At 43.7% G+C, this 19,781-nt stretch overlaps 1 long non-coding RNA gene across 4 annotated transcripts in view; it reads left to right on the top strand.

Moving 5' to 3' along the window:
• The first annotated feature begins 11,616 nt into the window (after positions 1–11,616).
• LOC146856724 (uncharacterized) overlaps positions 11,617–19,781 on the top strand; it is a 50,496-nt gene continuing 42,331 nt past the window's right edge. For 2 of the 4 annotated variants that reach the window (XR_014979496.1, XR_014979495.1), the window contains exons 1-5: positions 11,617–11,737; positions 11,860–11,955; positions 12,082–12,175; positions 12,566–12,667; positions 13,762–13,848. This is a non-coding gene — a long non-coding RNA (uncharacterized LOC146856724). Of the gene's footprint in view, positions 11,738–11,859; positions 11,956–12,081; positions 12,176–12,562; positions 12,668–13,181; positions 13,620–13,761; positions 13,849–19,781 lie in introns of those variants that run through there. The other 2 variants (XR_014979494.1, XR_014979497.1) reach the window with 2 other exon arrangements.

Genomic DNA, 19,781 nt, shown 5'->3' with positions numbered 1-19,781 from the left:
GGTAGGGCTGGGGGCAAAGCAGTTGGTGTCTTCCTCTTCTTAGCAGCTGCAGGGCAGGTCTTCTTTCTTCTAGATCTTCTTCAGATTTTGGAATCTAGAATCAGGGGAAGGAATGTTCAGGGTGCCCCTAAATACTAGATTTAGGGGCGTTACAGGTAGGTGAAGGGCAGGGACCAATGGGTCCCTGTCCTGGGGTGGGTACACCCCATATCCTGCCTTTCTCCTGTGGGAGGGGGGCAGTAGCCTATTCCTGATTGGGCAGGGCTTCCCATCTTCAAGATGGCGAGAGCCCGGAGATGTGCTTCACCTCGCCTCCCCCACCTGAGGGGTGGGGTTGGCAGGCTGGCACATCCCCTGTCCTTATTTGGGGTTTCCGGCCAACCTTCCCGCCAGAGTGGAGGGTTGCAGTGGCCTGGGGAAGCTCACAGAGGCGGCATGCCTTTGAAGCTTTCCCCTGCCCATCCTGGGGGAGGAGATTTAGCACCTCGCCCAGGATGTGCATTGTTGCAGACCCAGGAGAGCAGGGGCTCTTCTACCCAGGGGTCCAGCAACATGTCTGCTGTGTGGCAGCCTAGGCAGCCTCAGAACAGACGTGGATTGTAGGTTAGGTTTCAGGGGGCATCTCTAAGATGCCCTCTGGGGTGCTTGGTACATTAGATCCCACACTGGCATCAGTGTGGGTTTAATGTGCTGAGAAGTTTGATACCAAACTTCTCAGTCTTCATTGTTGCCATTATGGTGCTGTGGAGATCGTGTTTGACGAGCTCCCAGCACCATATACTCTTAAATGGCAGCACTGCACTTACAGTGCCCAGGAATGGACCGGGTACTGTAGGGACACAGGGCTCCTGCTCCGGTGCCCACACCATGGCATAGGGCACCCAGCTAGAGGGGTGGCTAATGTATGCCATGGCAGTGTAGGTGGTGGGCATGGCACACAGGGATTGATCCAACTCCATGGACAGTATTAAGTCTTTTGGATTTACGGACGAGGACTTTGCCCGCCTTGTAGGACAGACAACAGAGGGGGACCAACCATTCACCCTATCCAGGGGCCCCAATGAAGAATGGACTAAACTCTTCAACTTAAAGAAAAAGTCCACGCGCACAGAGTCGCATGCAAAGTTCATGCTCGAATACCTAAAGGCTGGTGCTATTCCAATTGGCCTGCGAGTAAGGAACATCCCGGGCTTGTTTATCGAAGTCAGACAGTTCCTGGAAAAGTGGTCCCTCATTTCCAATAGATGTTCTAGGGACTGGATTGTCAGGATTGTCAAATCACGATTCAGAAAAACATTGTTTGTGAGCCAGGTAAGAGTAAGGACAAAAGGAAGAAGGAACAAGACAATGGATCTATGTAAAAGATTGACCAAAACCGACTCTAAGATGGCCGCCAAGAGCCCTCCGTGTGGACAGCGAGTTAGCGTTCTAGCGCTCCCTCGCCATCTGATTGTTCCAGGTGAAGCGCCCGTGCTGAGGCGCACTTCACCTGAGAATTGAAGGAGAGAAGTTCGTTGAGGTGCGTCGCGTAGTAATAGGGAAAACTTCGACGCGCACCACTTTTGGCATTTTTCCCGTCCAGAGTATCCTGTGGAAGAAGTCGTGAGGAGAGTTCGTGAGTTGCTCTTGAGGAAATTCGAATCATCTGGAGAGCGCTGTAAGACTGTTCCGTGAGGTGCAGTGGAGTACGCGCATAAAGACTTGTGGCTCATTTCTAGGCAGAGGAGCTGAGTATAAGAGACACTGTGAGACCTTCACCAGACAATGAGCCAGTGCTAGCGGCCAGTGTTAGTCGAGAGCAAATATACTATGAGGCTGAGTGAAGTAAAACTATTGACTAAATTCTAGTGATGATAGAGAAAGTCATCTCCTAGTTTAAGAGGAAGTAATTGAAGTGATTATCAGAACAAACACATAATTATTCTGTAAAGACAAAAACTAATTAGAATACCAAGCTGAAGAGGACTACATTGTGAGGAAGAAAACAAGTAGAAGAATACTTACCTACATAGAACCCCAGTAGAAGCCCAGCTGTAAATTCGTTAGGTGAGGAACCAGTAGAGAGAAAGGAAAGGGGTAGAGTTTAGAAGATTAGACACACAACAGGGAATTAACACTCCGACTTTTTCAGTTGCAGCTTTTAGAAGCAAGAAAAGAAAAGAAAAGCAAAAACAACAGAAGAGAGGCAAGGGTCACACTCAGACAGGGTAGGTAATAAGACGAAGAGAATATATAATAAGAGAAGCAGATAGACGTAGGACTAATTGTGTTATTATATTACAGTCCTTAAGCTGTCGTGCTAGCAGGAGAAGATAAGAAGGAGGAGTCAGAAGAAAGAAAATAAGAAGCAGCAGTGTGGCCGTCTCTTCTCTGTCCCATCCCCTTTCCCCCCTTGGGTTTGTTTGGCACTCGTGCAATAAGGTGCAGTGCCGGAGAACCTGGGAGGGGCATTGGGAACTTGCGGCGTTCTGCTCCTGTGCATTGAATCGAGCGTGGTCTGACAGAGTGAAGTGCCCACGGTTGAAGTAGCACCTGAGCAGAATGGCGGAAGGTTTGGACTTGAAGAAACTAGGGGACATTTTGGAAGGAATTCAGAGGGAGTTAATAACGGTTCGGGAAGAGAATCGAGAGCTCAAAAAAGAAACTACAGATTTGGCCCAGAAAGTGAGTAGTCTAGTATCTAGTTCTAGTTTAAATTATCCAGCCCCACAGGAAGGGAATCTTAGCGACACCACAGTTCCCCACCCTAAGTTAACAACTCAAGTCATTCATTCTTTGTCTCCAGTAATTCCGTTGGCCCCACCAGAGCGTTTTGGAGGGGACCCCCAGAAGGCTCAAGTGTTCATAACACAGTGCACCTTACACTTCATGTGCCGACCGGCAGTTTTCCCTGATGCGCTGTCTCGAGTGGCTTTTATCTTGTCATATTTAAGTGGAGATGCGGCGTCTTGGTCAGTGCCTATAGTGACTCGTAATGACCCAATATTATACGATCTGGAAGAGTTTAAGAAAGAATTCCTTCGAATATTCGACCGACGCAGGGTCTCCCAAGCAACCGACAATGAACTTTTGGAAATAAGACAAGGCAACCGAGACTTGGTGGCCTACTTGGCGCAATTCAATAAGCTGATAGTGGAGACGGAATGGCCGGAGAACAAACGAGCTGCAGTGTTCTATTGTGGCTTAAAAGATGAACTAAAGGATGCTTTAGCGCAAGTACCCAACAGACCCACAGAGATTTCAACGCTAATAGATTTGGTTTTGGAAATTGTCTTCCGTCAAAGTGAAAGGAGAGGATAGAGAAGAAAGGAATATCGTCCAAGTGTACCGAGATTTGATAGAATCAGAACGGAAGGGAACAAGGATTTGGACTCATTCAAGGGAGGAGAGCCTATGCAGATTGGAACCATTCGAGGTCCTCTCTCGAAGGAAGAGAAGGAGAAACGATGAGTAAATAAACAATGCGTATATTGTGGAAACGGGGGACATTTCGTTCGTAATTGTCCCAAGAAGCCCAAGCAGTCGCCGGCGGAAAACGCCTCGCACCACCAGTAAATGGAGTTGGACTGGTGGTTGCAGAATCTAGGACAACTCCAGAAGCTCATACCCTGGCAAATACCCTGCAGTCGGCATCGCCTCATCTGGTGTTAATGATGATCTTACGATTTCGAGAAAAGAAATTAACACAAGTCGCAGTCATGATTGATTCAGGGGCAACGGGTAACTTTTGTGATCTAAAGTTCGCCGAAAGAATCGGATTTAAGGCTATCAAGAAGGAAAAGAGTGAGGCAGTACGAGCTGTCGATGGGACCAATCTTTCATCTGGACCCATTGTGAGCCATACGGAGCCAGTAGAGCTAGAATCTGAAGAAGGACATCTAGAAATACTGGAGTTCAATTTAATAGATGCTCCACAGTTCCAATTGATTCTTGGTCTCCCTTGGCTCACTGAGCATAATCCCACTATCGATTGGGAGGCACGAACTATAGCCTTGAATTCTGAGTATTGCAAGTTGAATTGCCACAAGGGTTGCAAAAGAAATCAAGAGGAATCACCGGCATATCATTTGAGTAACAAAGAGGCGACCATTTGTGTGATAAGTACTGTAAGTCTGCCAGAAGAATACAGCGAATTTCAGGATGTTTTTAACGAAGTGGAGGCTGAAAAACTCCCTCCACATAGAGACTATGATTGTAAAATAGATCTGGAACCTGGAAACAACCTCCCCTGCAGTAGAACCTATGCATTGACAGAGCAAGAAGATGAGCATTTGAAGAAGTATATACAAAGATACCTAGCGAATGGGTTCATCCGACCATCTCAATCGCCGGTCTCATCTCCATTATTTTTTATTCCCAAGAAGAACGGAGAATTGAGATCGTGCATAGATCAATCGCATAACCATCAAAAATCGTTATCCTTTACCTCTCATATCTGTGTTGTTGGATCAGGTTAAAGAAGCAAAACTTTACACAAAATTAGATTTGAGAGGGGCCTACCACCTTGTCAGAATTCGTGAAGGTGACGAATGGAAGACGGCATTCCGAACTAAGCATGGGTTATATGAATATCAAGTCATGCCTTATGGATTGTGCAACGCACCAGCTGCCTTTCAACACTTCATAAATGATGTACTGAAGGAGTTCATAGATCAGAGTGCAATAGTATATATAGACGATATACTAATTTATTCTGACACCGAAGAAGAAAATCAGGTGCATGTCAAGAAAATCTTACAGAAGTTGCGAGACAACAGCTTTTTTGTCAAGTTAGAGAAGTGCGCTTTCAATGTCACCACAGTGGAGTTTCTGGGTTTTGTGCTTGCGCCCAGTGGAATAACCATGGATGAGCATAAGATCAAGGCCGTCATCGATTGGGAAACCCCTAAGTCTGTGAAAGAAATTCAAAGTTTCATTGGGTTCGCGAACTTCTATAGGCGGTTCATACAAAACTTTTCCGAACAGTTAATCCCCATTACGAAACTGTTAAAGAAGGGGGTTCAATTTGAATGGTCTAAGGAAGCCGAGGAAGCATTTCTGCAATTAAAGAGAGACTTTACAACAGCACCAATCTTGCTCCATCCAGATCCTTCTGAGCCTTTCTATGTAGAAACTGATGCGTCAAATTTGGCATTGGGAGGAGTACTATCCCAAAGGCATAAGACAACGGGGCAATTGCATCCAGTGGCCTTCCGTTCCAGGAAATTGACAGCAGCTGAGATAAACTATACCATCACAGAAAAGGAGTTGTTAGCCATCAAGGATGCCTTTAAGGAGTGGAGGCATTATTTGATGGGTGCAAGACATGTGGTCACAGTGTACACCGATCATCGGAATTTGAAATTTTTAAAGTCGGCCAGAGCATTAACCCCAAGGCAATTGCGATGGTCATTGTATTTCGCAGATTTTGACTTCGTCATAACCTTTTGACCTGGGTTGCAGAATGGTAAAGCAGATGCCCTTTCCAGACTGGGAACCGAAGGAGTCTTGGAAGAGATCAAGGATCAGGCAATCATCCCTGCTGAAAGGCTGGTTGGAGCGATTTTGCAGGAGACTCAAGGGAAGGAGAATCTGAATGTAATGACCTTGGAGGGAATTACAGACTGGTTGGAAGGAGATACAAGGCGAGAAATTCGAGAAGGTTTACCATACCATGATGGGGCATTATACTTGCCCACACCTGAAATGCAGCAGAAGGCCTTAAGGGAATGTCATGATAGTATTTTGGCAGGTCATAAAGGCATGACTAAGACAGAAGAACTGGTGAGAAGACGATTCTGGTGGCCGGATGTGAAAAAAGATGTACGTCAGTACGTAGCCACATGTGAGATCTGCGCTAGGGGAAAGTCGGAGCGGCAAGCACCTCAAGGGTTTTTGCAACCCTTACCCACACCACCTTACCCTTGGCATACAGTTACCATAGATTTAATTGTAGATTTGCCATCGAGTCAGGGTTTTGACACCATATTAGTTTGTGTGGATGCTTTTACCAAGATGGCACATTTTGTGCCATTAAAGGGATTACCTACAGCTAAAATATTAGCACACACTTTTAGTCAGAATGTAGTCCGAGCACATGGTATTCCTAAGGTTTTAATATCTGACCGAGGTGCTCAATTTTTATCCCATTTTTGGAGGGCCTTCACCCGAAAATTGAACATTGACACTAGATATTCCACTAATTATCATCCTGAGTCTGATGGTCAGACAGAGCGTGCCAACCAAGAATTAGAGCAGTATCTGAGACTGTGTTTACTAGATCACGAGGGGGATTGGCCAGATTATCTGTGGGCAGCTGAGTTTGCACATAATAACGCTAAGAACATGTCCACAGGTTATTCCCCATTTTATTTGAACTCAGGGAGGCACCCCCATCACACATTAAGTTTTCAGGAAGTGGATGTTCCAGCAGTCACAGATTTGGTTGAATACATGACACGAGTGCATAGTCTAGCCACAAAAAATCTAACCAAAGCAAAAGAGGACTACAAACACTATGCAGATAAAAAGAGAAGAAGGGAACCTGAGTTACAGGAAGGCGACAGGGTTTGGCTGAATACAAAAAATCGGAAACTTAAGGGGGTCAGGAAGTTTCAACCTAGATTCATAGGACCCTATCAGATAGACAAGAAATTGAGTACCTTGAACTATCAATTAAGGTTACCCAAGGGGTTGCGCATACATCCAGTGTTCCATGTTTCTCTATTAAAAAAGACTTTGAGTGGTTTAAGAATCAACAGACCCCCCAAACCAATCCAAACAGAGCAAGGAGAGGAGTTTGAGGTACAAAGGATAGTAGATTCTAAGGTGAAGAAGAGAAAGTTATACTATCTGTTAGATTGGAAAGGTTATGGCCCCGAGGAAAGATCTTGGGTGTTATCCTCAGACATTCATGCCCCTCGGTTAGTTAGGGAATTTCACAGTAAATTTCCCAAAAAGCCCAAGTTGAAAGGAAGCACTTTGAGGGAGGGTACTGTCAGGATTGTCAAACCACGATTCAGAAAAACATTGTTTGTGAGCCAGGTAAGAGTAAGGACAAAAGGAAGAAGGAAGAAGACAATGGATCTATGTAAAAGATTGACCAAAACCGACTCTAAGATGGCCGCCAAGAGCCCTCCGTGTGGACAGCGAGTTAGCGTTCTAGCGCTCCCTCGCCATCTGATTGTTCCAGGTGAAGCGCCCGTGCTGAGGCGCACTTCACCTGAGAATTGAAGGAGAGAAGTTCGTTGAGGTGCGCCGCGTAGTAATAGGGAAAACTTCGACGCGCACCACTTTTGGCATTTTTCCCGTCCAGAGTTTCCTGTGGAAGAAGTCGTGAGGAGAGTTCGTGAGTTGCTCTTGAGGAAATTCGAATCATCTGGAGAGCGCGGTAAGACTGTTCTGTGAGGTGCAGTGGAGTACGCGCATAAAGACTTGTGGCTCATTTCTAGGCAGAGGAGCTGAGTATAAGAGACACTGTGAGACCTTCACCAGACAATGAGCCAGTGCTAGCGGCCAGTGTTAGTCGAGAGCAAATATACTATGAGGCTGAGTGAAGTAAAACTATTGACTAAATTCTAGTGACGATAGAGAAAGTCATCTCCTAGTTTAAGAGGAAGTAATTGAAGTGATTATCAGAACAAACACATAATTATTCTGTAAAGACAAAAACTAATTAGAATAACAAGCTGAAGAGGACTACATTGTGAGGAAGAAAACAAGTAGAAGAATACTTACCTACATAGAACCCCAGTAGAAGCCCAGCTGTAAATTCGTTAGGTGAGGAACCAGTAGAGAGAAAGGAAAGGGGTAGAGTTTAGAAGATTAGACACACAACAGGGAATTAACACTCCGACTTTTTCAGTTGCAGCTATTAGAAGCAAGAAAAGAAAAGAAAAGCAAAAACAACAGAAGAGAGGCAAGGGTCACACTCAGACAGGGTAGGTAATAAGACGAAGAGAATATATAATAAGAGAAGCAGATAGACGTAGGACTAATTGTGTTATTATATTACAGTCCTTAAGCTGTCGTGCTAGCAGGAGAAGATAAGAAGGAGGAGTCAGAAGAAAAAAAATAAGAAGCAGCAGTGTGGCCGTCTCTTCTCTGTCCCATCCCCTTTCCCCCCTTGGGTTTGTTTGGCACTCGTGCAATAAGGTGCAGTGCCGGAGAACCTGGGAGGGGCATTGGGAACTTGCGGCGTTCTGCTCCTGTGCATTGAATCGAGCGTGGTCTGACATGGATGATTTTGATAATAGAAACAGCTAGGGAGGTCATCGAGTTACTGAATAAGGGAATTTGCGAACTTGAAGAGAAACTTAAACAAACACACAGTGTAGAAGAAGCCAAGAATAAACTGGAAGAAATCCAGATTGAACTTGACTCCTTTAACGAATATCTCCTCAAGAGGAAAACAGAAAAGCTGAGAAAGGATATTAGAAACTTTTCTCTAGAACGTGTATATCCATTCCTAACCGAGAATTTTTACACCAACAACGCAGAAAACACCGCAAATAATACTTATTCATCCTGGGGCCATAAGAGAGTTATCACTTTTTCTGACACCACAGATTCAGATAGTGAAGGACCCGCATACAGCAACCCACAACACAGATAGGCAACAGACAGAGCGATACCAGAAAATCGTTTTTAGGCAATCGTCGGGGCAACTTCTGCCCCAGATATCAGAATCGCTTCCAAAACCAACCTCTGAACTCCCAATTCAGGGGACAATATCAGGACTCAACTTTGAACCCACAATACAGAAGTCAATACCAGGAACAAGCTCCTCCTCAAAGATATATTCAAACTCGCCAACGACAGTTTTGGAGGACATAAATAGAATTCCTGTTTTCAATCTATCATCCCAATCTATGGACTGTTCTACTGTGTCCTTGCTCTCTAAAGACTTATCCTTCGTACCATCTGTTGGAATTAACAAATTTGAACTCCTTAGAGACCATCATACCTTCTTCCGCAAAGTTAGGCTGAGAAAGTACTTTGCTAACAGGAACTCTAATACAGACATCAACAATCTATCAGGTTTTAAACCACCTTCAACCTTCACCCCAGGACTTGATATGGTTAGCATGGAGGTGAGCCTTTTTGAAAAAGCTGTCCTCAACAAGGTTCAGAAGGCGATCAAATTTGTTCCAACCCCTGTACACAACATCTCTAAAGAAGCCAATGCGGCTTTTAAATCCCTCAGTAACAACTATGACCTTACGGTCAAACCCTGCGATAAGGGAGGGGGTATCGTCATTTTCGACAGTAAAAATTACAAAGAAAAAATGTTTGATCTCCTTGGATCCCCTAGACATTATCTTAAAATCACTTCCAACCCAGAGCCTAGGGTTAAACGCAGGATCTTGTACGAAGTTGAACAAGCAGTCGACAGAGAGGAAATCTGCATCCAAGAAGCGCAATTCCTTACTCCCACACATACCCGTATTCCAATTATCTACGGGATTCCCAAAACACACAAAGATCAGGCCAACCCTCCTTTGAGACCTATTGTCTCTACAATAGGCTCTGCCACGGAACCACTATCGAAATATATCGATACATTTTTACAACCTATGGTGGAATCCTTACACTCCTACGTGAAGGACACGGGACACTTTATCTCAAAGTTAGAAGGTTTGCAATACAACCCTCAACTGGAAATCTTAGTTACCCTAGATGTTGAATCTTTGTATTCAAATATCCCCCAAACAGACGCCTGCAGTGTTGTGATCAACATTATTGAAAAAGATCAAACCTTACATAATGGCAGATTCCTGGCACGGTGTCTGGAAATAGTCCTAGAGGAAAATTTCTTTGAATACGATGGCAGTTATTACCAACAGGTTCAGGGAGTCAGCATGGGGGCAGCCTGTGCCCCCAGTGTCGCCTGCTTGTACATGGGGCATTTCGAGCAACGCAACATCTATAATGAAATAGCCCCCTTTTTCGAAAATGTACGCCTCTGGTCACGGTACATAGATGATATTTTTTTCATCTGGGCCGGTGACCAATTGTCGCTTGATGAATACATTGAATGGATCAACTCAGCTGATGTCAACCTTAAATTTACTGCACATACGAGTACCACCAAATTAGAATTCCTTGACGTTTGGGTCGAACATCGGGAATCCAAACTTTGTTTTTCCCTCTACACCAAACCTGCAGCCAGGAACACACTCCTCCACTTCGATAGTTTCCATCCGAGGAGTCAGAAGGATGGAATACCATTTAGCCAATTCCTCCGCTTACGCAGAAATTGCACTACCATCAATGACTACCTTCTTCATGCTGAAACCATGAAAGAAAAATTCATTCACAGAGGATACCCCCGCAGAATGGTAAGGAATGCTCTTAAGAGAGCCCGATTCTATAATCGCGATTCCATGTTTCAACCTAAAATACAGAACCAGCCAGACAAACTAGTCTGCGTCACAAAACACTCTGTGATGAATAACAAAATCAGACAAATTGTGAATTCACAATGGCACTTGTTAAATTTAGAGCCAGAAACAGCTCACATTCCCAAACCTCTTTTTGCATTCCGTAGGAACAAAAATTTGAGAAATTGGATAGTTAGAGCTAATCAACCTAAACCAAAAGGCTGGATGTAAAAATCTATCGAGGGGACTGTCCCCATCAAAGGGAATCACAGATGTGGCACGTGCCACGCATGTGCCAATGCCATAGTCGGTAATAATATTTGCATCAATGACTACAACATCAACATGAAAGACATGACCAACTGCAGGACATCCAACTGCATTTATGCCATCCAATGCCCATGTTTGCTCACTTATGTAGGCAAGACTGCCAGAGAAGTAAGGATACGAATAGGTGAGCATAAGTCAAACATCAGACGAATCAAACATGGAGCCCCCTTAGTAGATCATTGGACTGCAATGGGACATTCTTAAACTGACCTTCGCTGGACGATCTTAGAAAAGATTCGCCAACAAAGAGGCCCTGACAGCAATAACGTTTGTAAGAAGCGAGAAGTATACTGGATTTTTGTCCTTAAATCTAAGGACAAGGGACTGAATGAATCCCTTCCATGGGAAAATGCCATTCTTTAAGTCCTAGCATTTTCAACTGCCATGTGTTCTCATAAGTCATGAGCTTTTCCTAAGTTATTTTTCCCTTCCTTCTGCCTTTGAAGGTCTTTCATAGCCATCTTTTTAGTTCCTTTTCACGTTCATCCGCCATGACCTGAGCACTGTAGATCTCGCTTAGGCTGTACACCTAAATGCGGTCTCTTTTTTGCTTTTCTCCCATCCTACATTTGTAACTCCCCGGCAGCCACTCTTTAAGAATTTTTATCTATCCACATGATTTGATTCCTGGGGTCCTGTTTAAATGATACGAACCTTGCCGCTTATTGCCATTTTTCTGAAGCTATATGTTTTATCTTACCTTTCTCGCATCAGATTAGGCTCTGGTTGGTACTGCACTTTTGTATGGATGCCAAGATTTAGTCTTATCTTCTATTCCGTTGCTAATGAGACCGTGAGAACTCTCTCCCTACAAAGTTACAGACTTATTCTGCCTCTTGGCCCTTTAAATTTAGACACACCCCCCCCTCCCCTCTTTCCCTGACGTGATCGTGCATTGGCCAATTTAAACGGCCTTTGAACTACTCTGGGTGTTCCCCGGCCGGACCGGTCGTTTACTTCCACTCCCTTGTTTGAGGACTTCCCTTCACCTCTCTCGGAGTCCTTTCAACTGACGGCGTTTTTTCGTGTGTCTCGCGCGTTATCAGGTATATTAATTAGACGCTGTATTTCTCCTCCATAGCATTTAGGACTTTTTTCCTTTGCATCCCTAGAAATTGGCATGCTTCTATCATATTTTATTTAAACTCTTTTTATCCATTTGCTTTAGGCACGCATATTACTGCCACGCCGAGAACCTCCGTGGATAACCCGATGTTGCCCTTGCAATCTTTCTCTATCGATTTATAAATCCCTGCTCTCCGAGGTACGGGCCTATTGTATACCTATTAAACAGGCTTTTTCTGACCTCACTTGAACTCTCCTCCATTATCCTTATTTTTATTTTTATTTTTACTTTCATTTTTACCATTATATGTTTTTGGCCTTTTAGTTTTTACCTGGGATCAAAATCTAATTATCACGCCACTGAAACCTCACTGTTGAAAGGTCTGGTACTGACTTCGAGTCCTCAACTTCCCTAACAGGTGAAAATTTCTATCTCGTTTTATCCGTTATCATCACTGATTGCATTTGTTCTTTAAGTGCCTAACTATTTGGACGGTTTAACGCTTGTCCCTCATCCGTCTCGTTCCGTGTTTTGTCGCTGGTACGCCTTGGATTGCTGCTCTTTTGTGCCTGTTTCTCCCGAAGCAATTGCTTACTTTATTAGCTATTTAGTTTACACTGCTGTCTCCGGTAGAAAACGATATAAAATGAGCCATTTAACTACATGCTTGCTTGTTTTTTCTTCCTATCTATTGTGGTTGCATTACTTACGTGTATGCTTAGTTCAACAGTGCTCTTGCAAGGCGGCTGCGTCTTCATTTTAAGCTCGAACCTTCATTCTAATACCTGTATGTATATGTATCCAGCAGATTCTACCTAAGTAAACGCATTGACCACCGTTCCTTTGAGGCCAGAGCGGTTCCGCCTGTGTCTTCATCTTGACTTATCTGCCACGCCTATAGTTTTTACAGGTGAGCAGGAACGTTTCCATCGTCTGCAAACCCCTTTGCTCCAGAGCTCTCATGAGGCGATCTGTTTTCTCCTTTTCCCCTTTTTTCTTTTCTTCTCTCTTTTTTCTTCTCACTTTTCTTTTCTTTTCTTCTTTCTTCTTTTTTCTTTCTTTTCCTTTTTCTCTCCTCCCACCTTTTTTTCTTTACATCCCCCCCGCCCTCCCCTTTTTTCCTAACCCCCTCCTTGTGTACCTATTGGTGTAAGAATTTGGATATCCACTATGTATATAGTTTTCTATTCTACTTCTCCTGAGTCTTTACTATTTTATCAATTTGGATTAATTATGGTGGTGTCATAGGACTCGCCAGTGTTTACGTTTCTTTAATAATTTTTCTATTTTGATATATTGCCTTCAATTCATGTTTTTCGACACTTTTGACTAATGACCTTGCACGTCTAGTTTCTTATTAAGACAAATGATGTTATCGAATTACATTTGGATTGTTTGTTGATTTGTTATCTCATTTTTGTTAGGTCCCAGCAAAAACCCTAAAACTATTTCCTTGTCCGCCCTGAGGAAGGTGGCACCAACATTTCGGTGCGTTCACCGAAACGCGCGTCGGCGCTCCCACGGGGTCCACCCAAGCCCTAGTTCATTAAAATTCGAACATGTACTATCTAGCACAGTATTGAATGTCCATATTCTTTTGTCCATATATTGATTACTGTGGCTGTTTGGACCTCAAGTTGGTTATTTGCATTTTTATGTGTAGATGTATGAGTCTGTTTTTATGGTGTGATATGATACCGGTATAAGTTTGTGAGCTTGTGTGCGTTTGATTGTGACTGGGACCTATTCATATTTGTGTTTTGTTATTTTATGTTATTCTTACAAATTACCAATAATCCTATGTATTGAATTTATTTCTCTGAAATTAACTAAAGTGAAAAATAAAACACTAATGAATCTTTCTTTGACTATGTGCTGAAAGTTCTTTGAAACTGTTGCTTTGTAGGTCTAGTTTAAGTGTTAGTATACCAATGAGATGATACACTGTACATTTTGAAACATATAGGTAGAGTACCTTCTTTTCTCTTTGATTCGCCTCCTTAGGGGATGCCAAGGCCTCTGGCCATTCATCATCTTCAAGACCCTCCAGATTCCGCTCCCATTACGACCTTAAGTGTACCAGCGTGTGAGGTGAGATAGCCATATGAGGCATATAGGTATTGAGTAGCCTGTCTTCCAGTGGGGAGGCCTTAGGAAGTACCTTGCTTGCTGGCAGTGCCTTCTGTAATGCATGTCATATCTGTAAATAATGGTAAGTTTCAGTAGATGCTAACTGATATTTGCTTTGCAAGTCCGAGAAAGGGATGACTACCCCTGTACTGAGACGTTCCAGACTCCTGACTTGTCAAAGCCAAGCTGTGTCCATATGCTAGCTGTGTCTCACAGGGGTTTGGCTTGGGTTAGTTCCTTCACCCAAGTGCTCAGAGAGTTGTGTGCCAAATGTTCAGTGTCACTGCTGTTCGGCCTTTGAAAGCTTTGTGGGGAGTTCCACAGTATATGGCCCTAAAATGTGACACCCCCCCTCCCCCGGATGCATTGCTAATTTGCTCATCTGTCCATGCGGTATGGAGGTTTGGTTGTCAGAAGATGCACCCAATAGTTAACTGCAGTTAACTGCATGGCCCAATAGTACTTTTGAATGTCTGGGAGGGCAATGCCGCCAATATACCAACCTCTCGTCAATTTTTGGATGGCAATTCGTGGAGGGGTTGCATTCCAGAGTAGCGCACGGATCTCACTCTCAATTTCTTAAAAGTACAAAACCAGAACTGGATAGGGAGTTTTGTATAGCACGCAAAGAAAGTGAGACGGAGCCAGTATTTTGAATAGAGCAGCCCTACCAAGCAAGGACAGGGACTGGACATGCTGCCTCATAACAAACAACAATGTCTCAAAAGGTAGTACTATAAAGGCAATTAGTTGGATGTAAATTAAATTACTAAAAGAGGGCAAAGAAGGGGAGGAACACCAGGACTGAATATCAAAGTCTGTATTCAATATAATGGCGAAAAAAACATTAATTCAGACAGCAATATTATAATTAACTGTAAACCAAAAGGTGCACACATAGTGCTCGTAACAAGGTGAGCGGCACATGTGAGACATGTTGTAAGGTGAAAAAAACAGCGAGATGCCATAATTAAAATTGGTACATAACATGAGCATTGAGAAACCATTTGGATAGGAGTGTGTTAGGAGGAGCCAAAAGAAGCTGTAAGTACATGGAATTTTGTCGACAGCGTTTCGATCTGTCAGGTTTTAGGTCATCATCAGGACTGGATTACACATATCATTAAAAAAGGCTGAAGTGTGGTCTGGAAGCACGTGAAGTATGAAGTTTTAGGAGACACAAGGTCTCTCCTGGGGGGGTGGGGGGGGGGCAGATTCAACCGAATGGCTCGTTGGTGTGGAATCCGAAGAGAAGAGTGCGCAATGGCTGCACTTGTAGAGATTATTCAATGTCGGAAATATGCAGGGTGTCCAGAATTGCTTGATAGTACTGAATTGCAGGATAGATTGTGGGAGAACGCCCAGTATTCAGCCAAAGTGTTTGGAGAGCTGTTACAATTTGGGAAGAATGTTGGGGGACCAATCAACCTGAAGTCCAGACACATGTGTATACACCAAGGGCAAAGCCTCACACAGGAGGATGAATGCTTCGGGCAGGGGGTCGCTCTGCTGGTGTGGGTTCACTGCTGATTCAGCTACCAAACAACATTCTGCCTGAGGTGTGCAAGAGGCAGCAATAAAATGTTAACATAGAACCTGTTGGGGTGAGTGGTCACGTAAATACCCAAATATCAGAATCTTTTTCGGACCACCCTTACAGTCAAGGGGCAGACGAAGCACTTCTTCATGGAGGATATATTAGGGACTTCTTCAGTTGATGGTGTAGTCTGAGTAGTTACCAAATTCGGTAATTATTTGCATAATCCTATCAAGCATGAATGGTGGATTGGAAACAGAGCAGAATGTTGTCTTCCTAAAGTAAGATTTTATCTTCCCATTCATCTGCTCTCTGACGCCCTTGAACCATTGGATCCTGTCTTATCCAGGCACCAAGGGTCTAAAAAATAAGAGCAGTTATTAAGGGCGAGAGCGGGCAGTGAGCAGTGAGCTCTTCCTCTAAAAGTGCCCTGTCTACAGCTGTTAGGCTCAGAAGTTGTAGATTGAACAATAGATTGCGAGTTTGTTCAGCTGTAGCAGCAGTGGCCGGGAATACAATTGTTCATAGTAAACGGCGAAATCATACGCCCCCTCCTGCCTTCCCCGCACTCGTTCGTCGTTGTCGGTGTGTATTTCTAGGACCCAGCGATACACCCTCTCCAGTTTGTCAAGTCATGCTAGGAGCTTCCCCGTAGAGCAAAAAAACATAAACAACTACCATGCACATCACCAGTTCAGAATGAGCGATGCAAGAGAAGCACCTTTATGGACAAATCAAATTATAGAACCAAAGGTTTGCTCGACTCTGAAGCCAAAGTGTTCGCTAAACTACTGCTGGCAGACTTAGAAAGCTGTATTCATTCACTAAAAGAGTTCCCCTTCTGGCAGACAGGGTTTAAAAAAAAGCATTGAAACCCTGAATAATATAAGCAGTATTCTAATATTGGCAAAAAAAGTGATTGCCCAGTAGTCCTATTATTTGTCTGTTTTCTGGACTATAGTGTGGCCTTCGATAAAGTTAATCAGACCCTTTGGTGGAAGTTGAATGAATGACTGGAAAATTCCAGATAGCTAGTTTACTGCCATTTGACTTTTGTACGCGGATACTTGCGTTAGAATAAAATTTGGGAATGGGTTCACTTTGTCCAAGAAATAAGCACTAATCAGGGTCTGAAACAAGGCTGTGTCCTGGCACCATGGTTACCTCTAAACTGCGTGCCTCAGCGGGTGTACACACCTAGGTTTCCCTCCGTGCAGACACCTACAATCAGCGCACACTATAAAGGATTCCACTACATTCACTAAATACTTCACTGGAGCCTCTAAAGTGCTGATGCTGCTCCGTTTCCAAATGCATTTTTAAAGACTTGTTTTTTGTCTCTAGAAATGCTAGTGGAGGACGTTTAAATACCGGCAGGGCAGTCATTAAACAGCAGGAGAGAATTCCCAGAGCTTTCTCTGCAGCCCGAGTCCCGTTTGCCAAGTCCACAGACATCCGGCACCTCCACCTTTTGTTTTCTCCTTCTCTGTCTGGCTGTGGCGTCACACATGCCTGTCTGAGGCCTTATCAGTCTGCAGGCTGGTTGGTCTCAGTTCAGCAGCGTCTGCTATTTTTGCTGGCCATTCACCTCTGCAGTGACTTGTTAAACAACCTACACTAGCGTGCTGCACCTTACATCACTGCCTCCCACCATGCCACCTCTTGATTTCTCCAGTACTTCTCTTTTTATTTTGCATTGTGTGGTATCACTGGTTTTGGCTGTGGCTTCACATGTGCTTTTACTTTTTGTAAGCTGGTTTCATCCAGTACAGCACCTTTAGCTGTTGTTGTTAGTCAGTTACATCTGCAGTGACTCCCAAAATGCTCCCTTCTGCATGCTGCCATTCACATTCGTGTCTTCCACCTCAAACTGCTGAATATGTTAGTTTTTCATTCCAAATAGCACTTCTCTAAACTGACAGGAGCTCTGCAGTATGTGCTGTTGACACTTATGCAGCGATTACAGACACAGCAGCAGGGCCATTACTGGGGTTTCTGGGGCCACGGACAGATTAGGAACCAGCGAATGCCCTTTTCATATCTTTTATTAGTGCAACAGGTTATTGCCAACAGCATACACATGACAAAGCAAAAGATGAACAAATAGGGCACACATTTTAGGCTAACAGAGAGTACACTCTAAGTGACCACTGAAAATACATGCCCAGGCACTAAGTACTTGAAAGATCATCAGGCATTTGGGAAATTATTTTGTATTATTATGTACCTGATTATAAAAACAAAACATCAAGTACTTCAGAACGTGAGCCAGAAAGCAAGGACTCACAGTGTACTTCCCAAACAAAAGGCCCTTGCCCACAAACCAGTTTACCGAGTGCTCCCACTCACCTCAGAAAAAGTTCCAGAGAGCCCTCGATAGAAACCTGAAGGCCTTTCCAGACAAGCCAGCCCCCAGCGTGCTGTTTGCCAGTGCATTCTAGAGAAGTGACAATGTCACCCTCTGGGGCATTTCAGCTATGTCACTGTGGAATCAGAGAGTCCTTTCCAAAACTGAGATGCACCACTGTGCATCCCCACCCAGCCCTTTGCAATATACTCAGGCCAGCCGAGAATGTAAATTAAGGGCTAAAGATAAATACATATTGTATTCATCCATTCCATTAGAAACTTTGCAACTCAACATTTTTAAAACAATCATAACCTTTTTTAGAGTAACTTTATTTGAATCAATCAGCATTTGTACAGTGCAGTACTGGCACTCCTAAGGATATCTGGGGCTGAGATGCAAGGTCTCCTTCAAAAAGCTAGGGAAGGTGTCCAGGGGGGAGGAAGCAAAACGCAAAACAGAGGGCAAGAACCAAGCAGAGAAGGCAAAAGAGGGCAAGAAACGAGCAGAAAGGCAGAAATAGGGTAGGAAATGAACAGAGAAGGCAGAAACAGAGGGCAAGAAGCAAACAGAAAAGGCAAAAATAGGGCAAGAAGAGAAGGCATAAACAGAAGGCAAGAATTGAGCAGAAAAGGCATAAAGAGGGCAAGATGCGAATAGAGAAGGCACACTCAGAGTGCAAGGAATAAGCAGAAAAGGCAAAAAGAAGGCAAGAAACAAGCAGAGAAGGCAAAAACAGAGGGCAAGAAATGAGCAGAGAAGGCACAAACCGAGGGCAAGTAACGAGCAGAAATGGCAAAAAGAGGGCAAGAAACAAGCAGCGAAGACAGAAACAGATGGCAAGAAATGGGCAGAAAAGGCAAAAAGAGGGCAAGAAACAAGCAGAGATGGCACAAACAGAGGGCAAAAATGAGCAGAGAAGGCACAAACAGAGGTCAAGAAACGAGCTGCTTTCTTTAACTTTGTTATTGCAATCATATGTCTTCCATTTTAAGGCAATAGAATGTTTTATTTTTCTACTTCTATTTCAATTCTTCTTGCAAATGTGGCTCGACTTGTGTATATGCTGTATTGTGGGTGGGTAAGTTGGTGAATGCAAGAATGAATAAGTTATTTATGGATGCACAAGTGCAAGGAAGATTGACAGGGTGCATGTGTGATGACGTATTTAGTGGTTAAACCAATCAGTGACTAAGAAGTAACTTTAAAGCAAGACTAATTGGCAGTGCCAATGCCTGTTATTTACCTTTAAGTGGTAGCTGATTGACTTGTTGCTTATCTTATCACTCAGTTGTGCACACAAGCAAGAAAAGTGTGCACACTAACATTCTATTGCCTCACAGAAGAAACAAATTAGAGGGAACATTGCCTGGCACCTGTTATTTTTAATCTGTATACTGCCAACCTTCAGCAAGTGCTGCCAAGTGGAAGATTCTTTCCCCCAAAACTAGGAACTCAACATCTACTATTGATCAAGTATGCTGATGATACTGCACTTTTAGATATAACAGAAATTGTGCTGCAAAGGGACCTTCAATGTCTTCATAAGTATGATAAAGCAAATGATTTGAAATTAAATATGACTAAGGCCGTGGTAATGAAATTTGGTTTTGTGAAATCTAATTTTTTCTGGCACCTGGGAGTCCAAAATATTTTGATGGTGCCAGCCTATCAATATCTTGGAATCTAGATTGACTCTAACTCAAATAGAGTCAAGCATACTATCTTCAGCTTCAGTTGAGGCCAATAAGTAACAGGCCACATAGCCCACCCCCCAGGGAAATTGTGCTGCAGATATTTAGAGCCAAGCTGTTTTCTGCTATCATTTATGGAGCACCCACTTGAGCACCAAGTTGTATTCTGATTTATAGCAGATTCAATCTGGGGACTAGTAGCTCAGTCTTTGGCCTGCCAAATACCACACCTGTAAGCCAACTTTCGGCTGGTGTTTAGAATGGTCAACCTATCTACCTCTGCTGATGCTCAATTTGTTAAGTATTGCTATCATCT

This window comes from Triturus cristatus, chromosome 3_2 (genome assembly GCF_964204655.1).
Source record: "Triturus cristatus chromosome 3_2, aTriCri1.1, whole genome shotgun sequence".
NCBI lineage: Eukaryota > Metazoa > Chordata > Amphibia > Caudata > Salamandridae > Triturus > Triturus cristatus.
The sequence above is the reverse complement of the archived record's forward strand: the minus strand, read 5'-3'. Positions and strand labels throughout refer to the sequence as shown.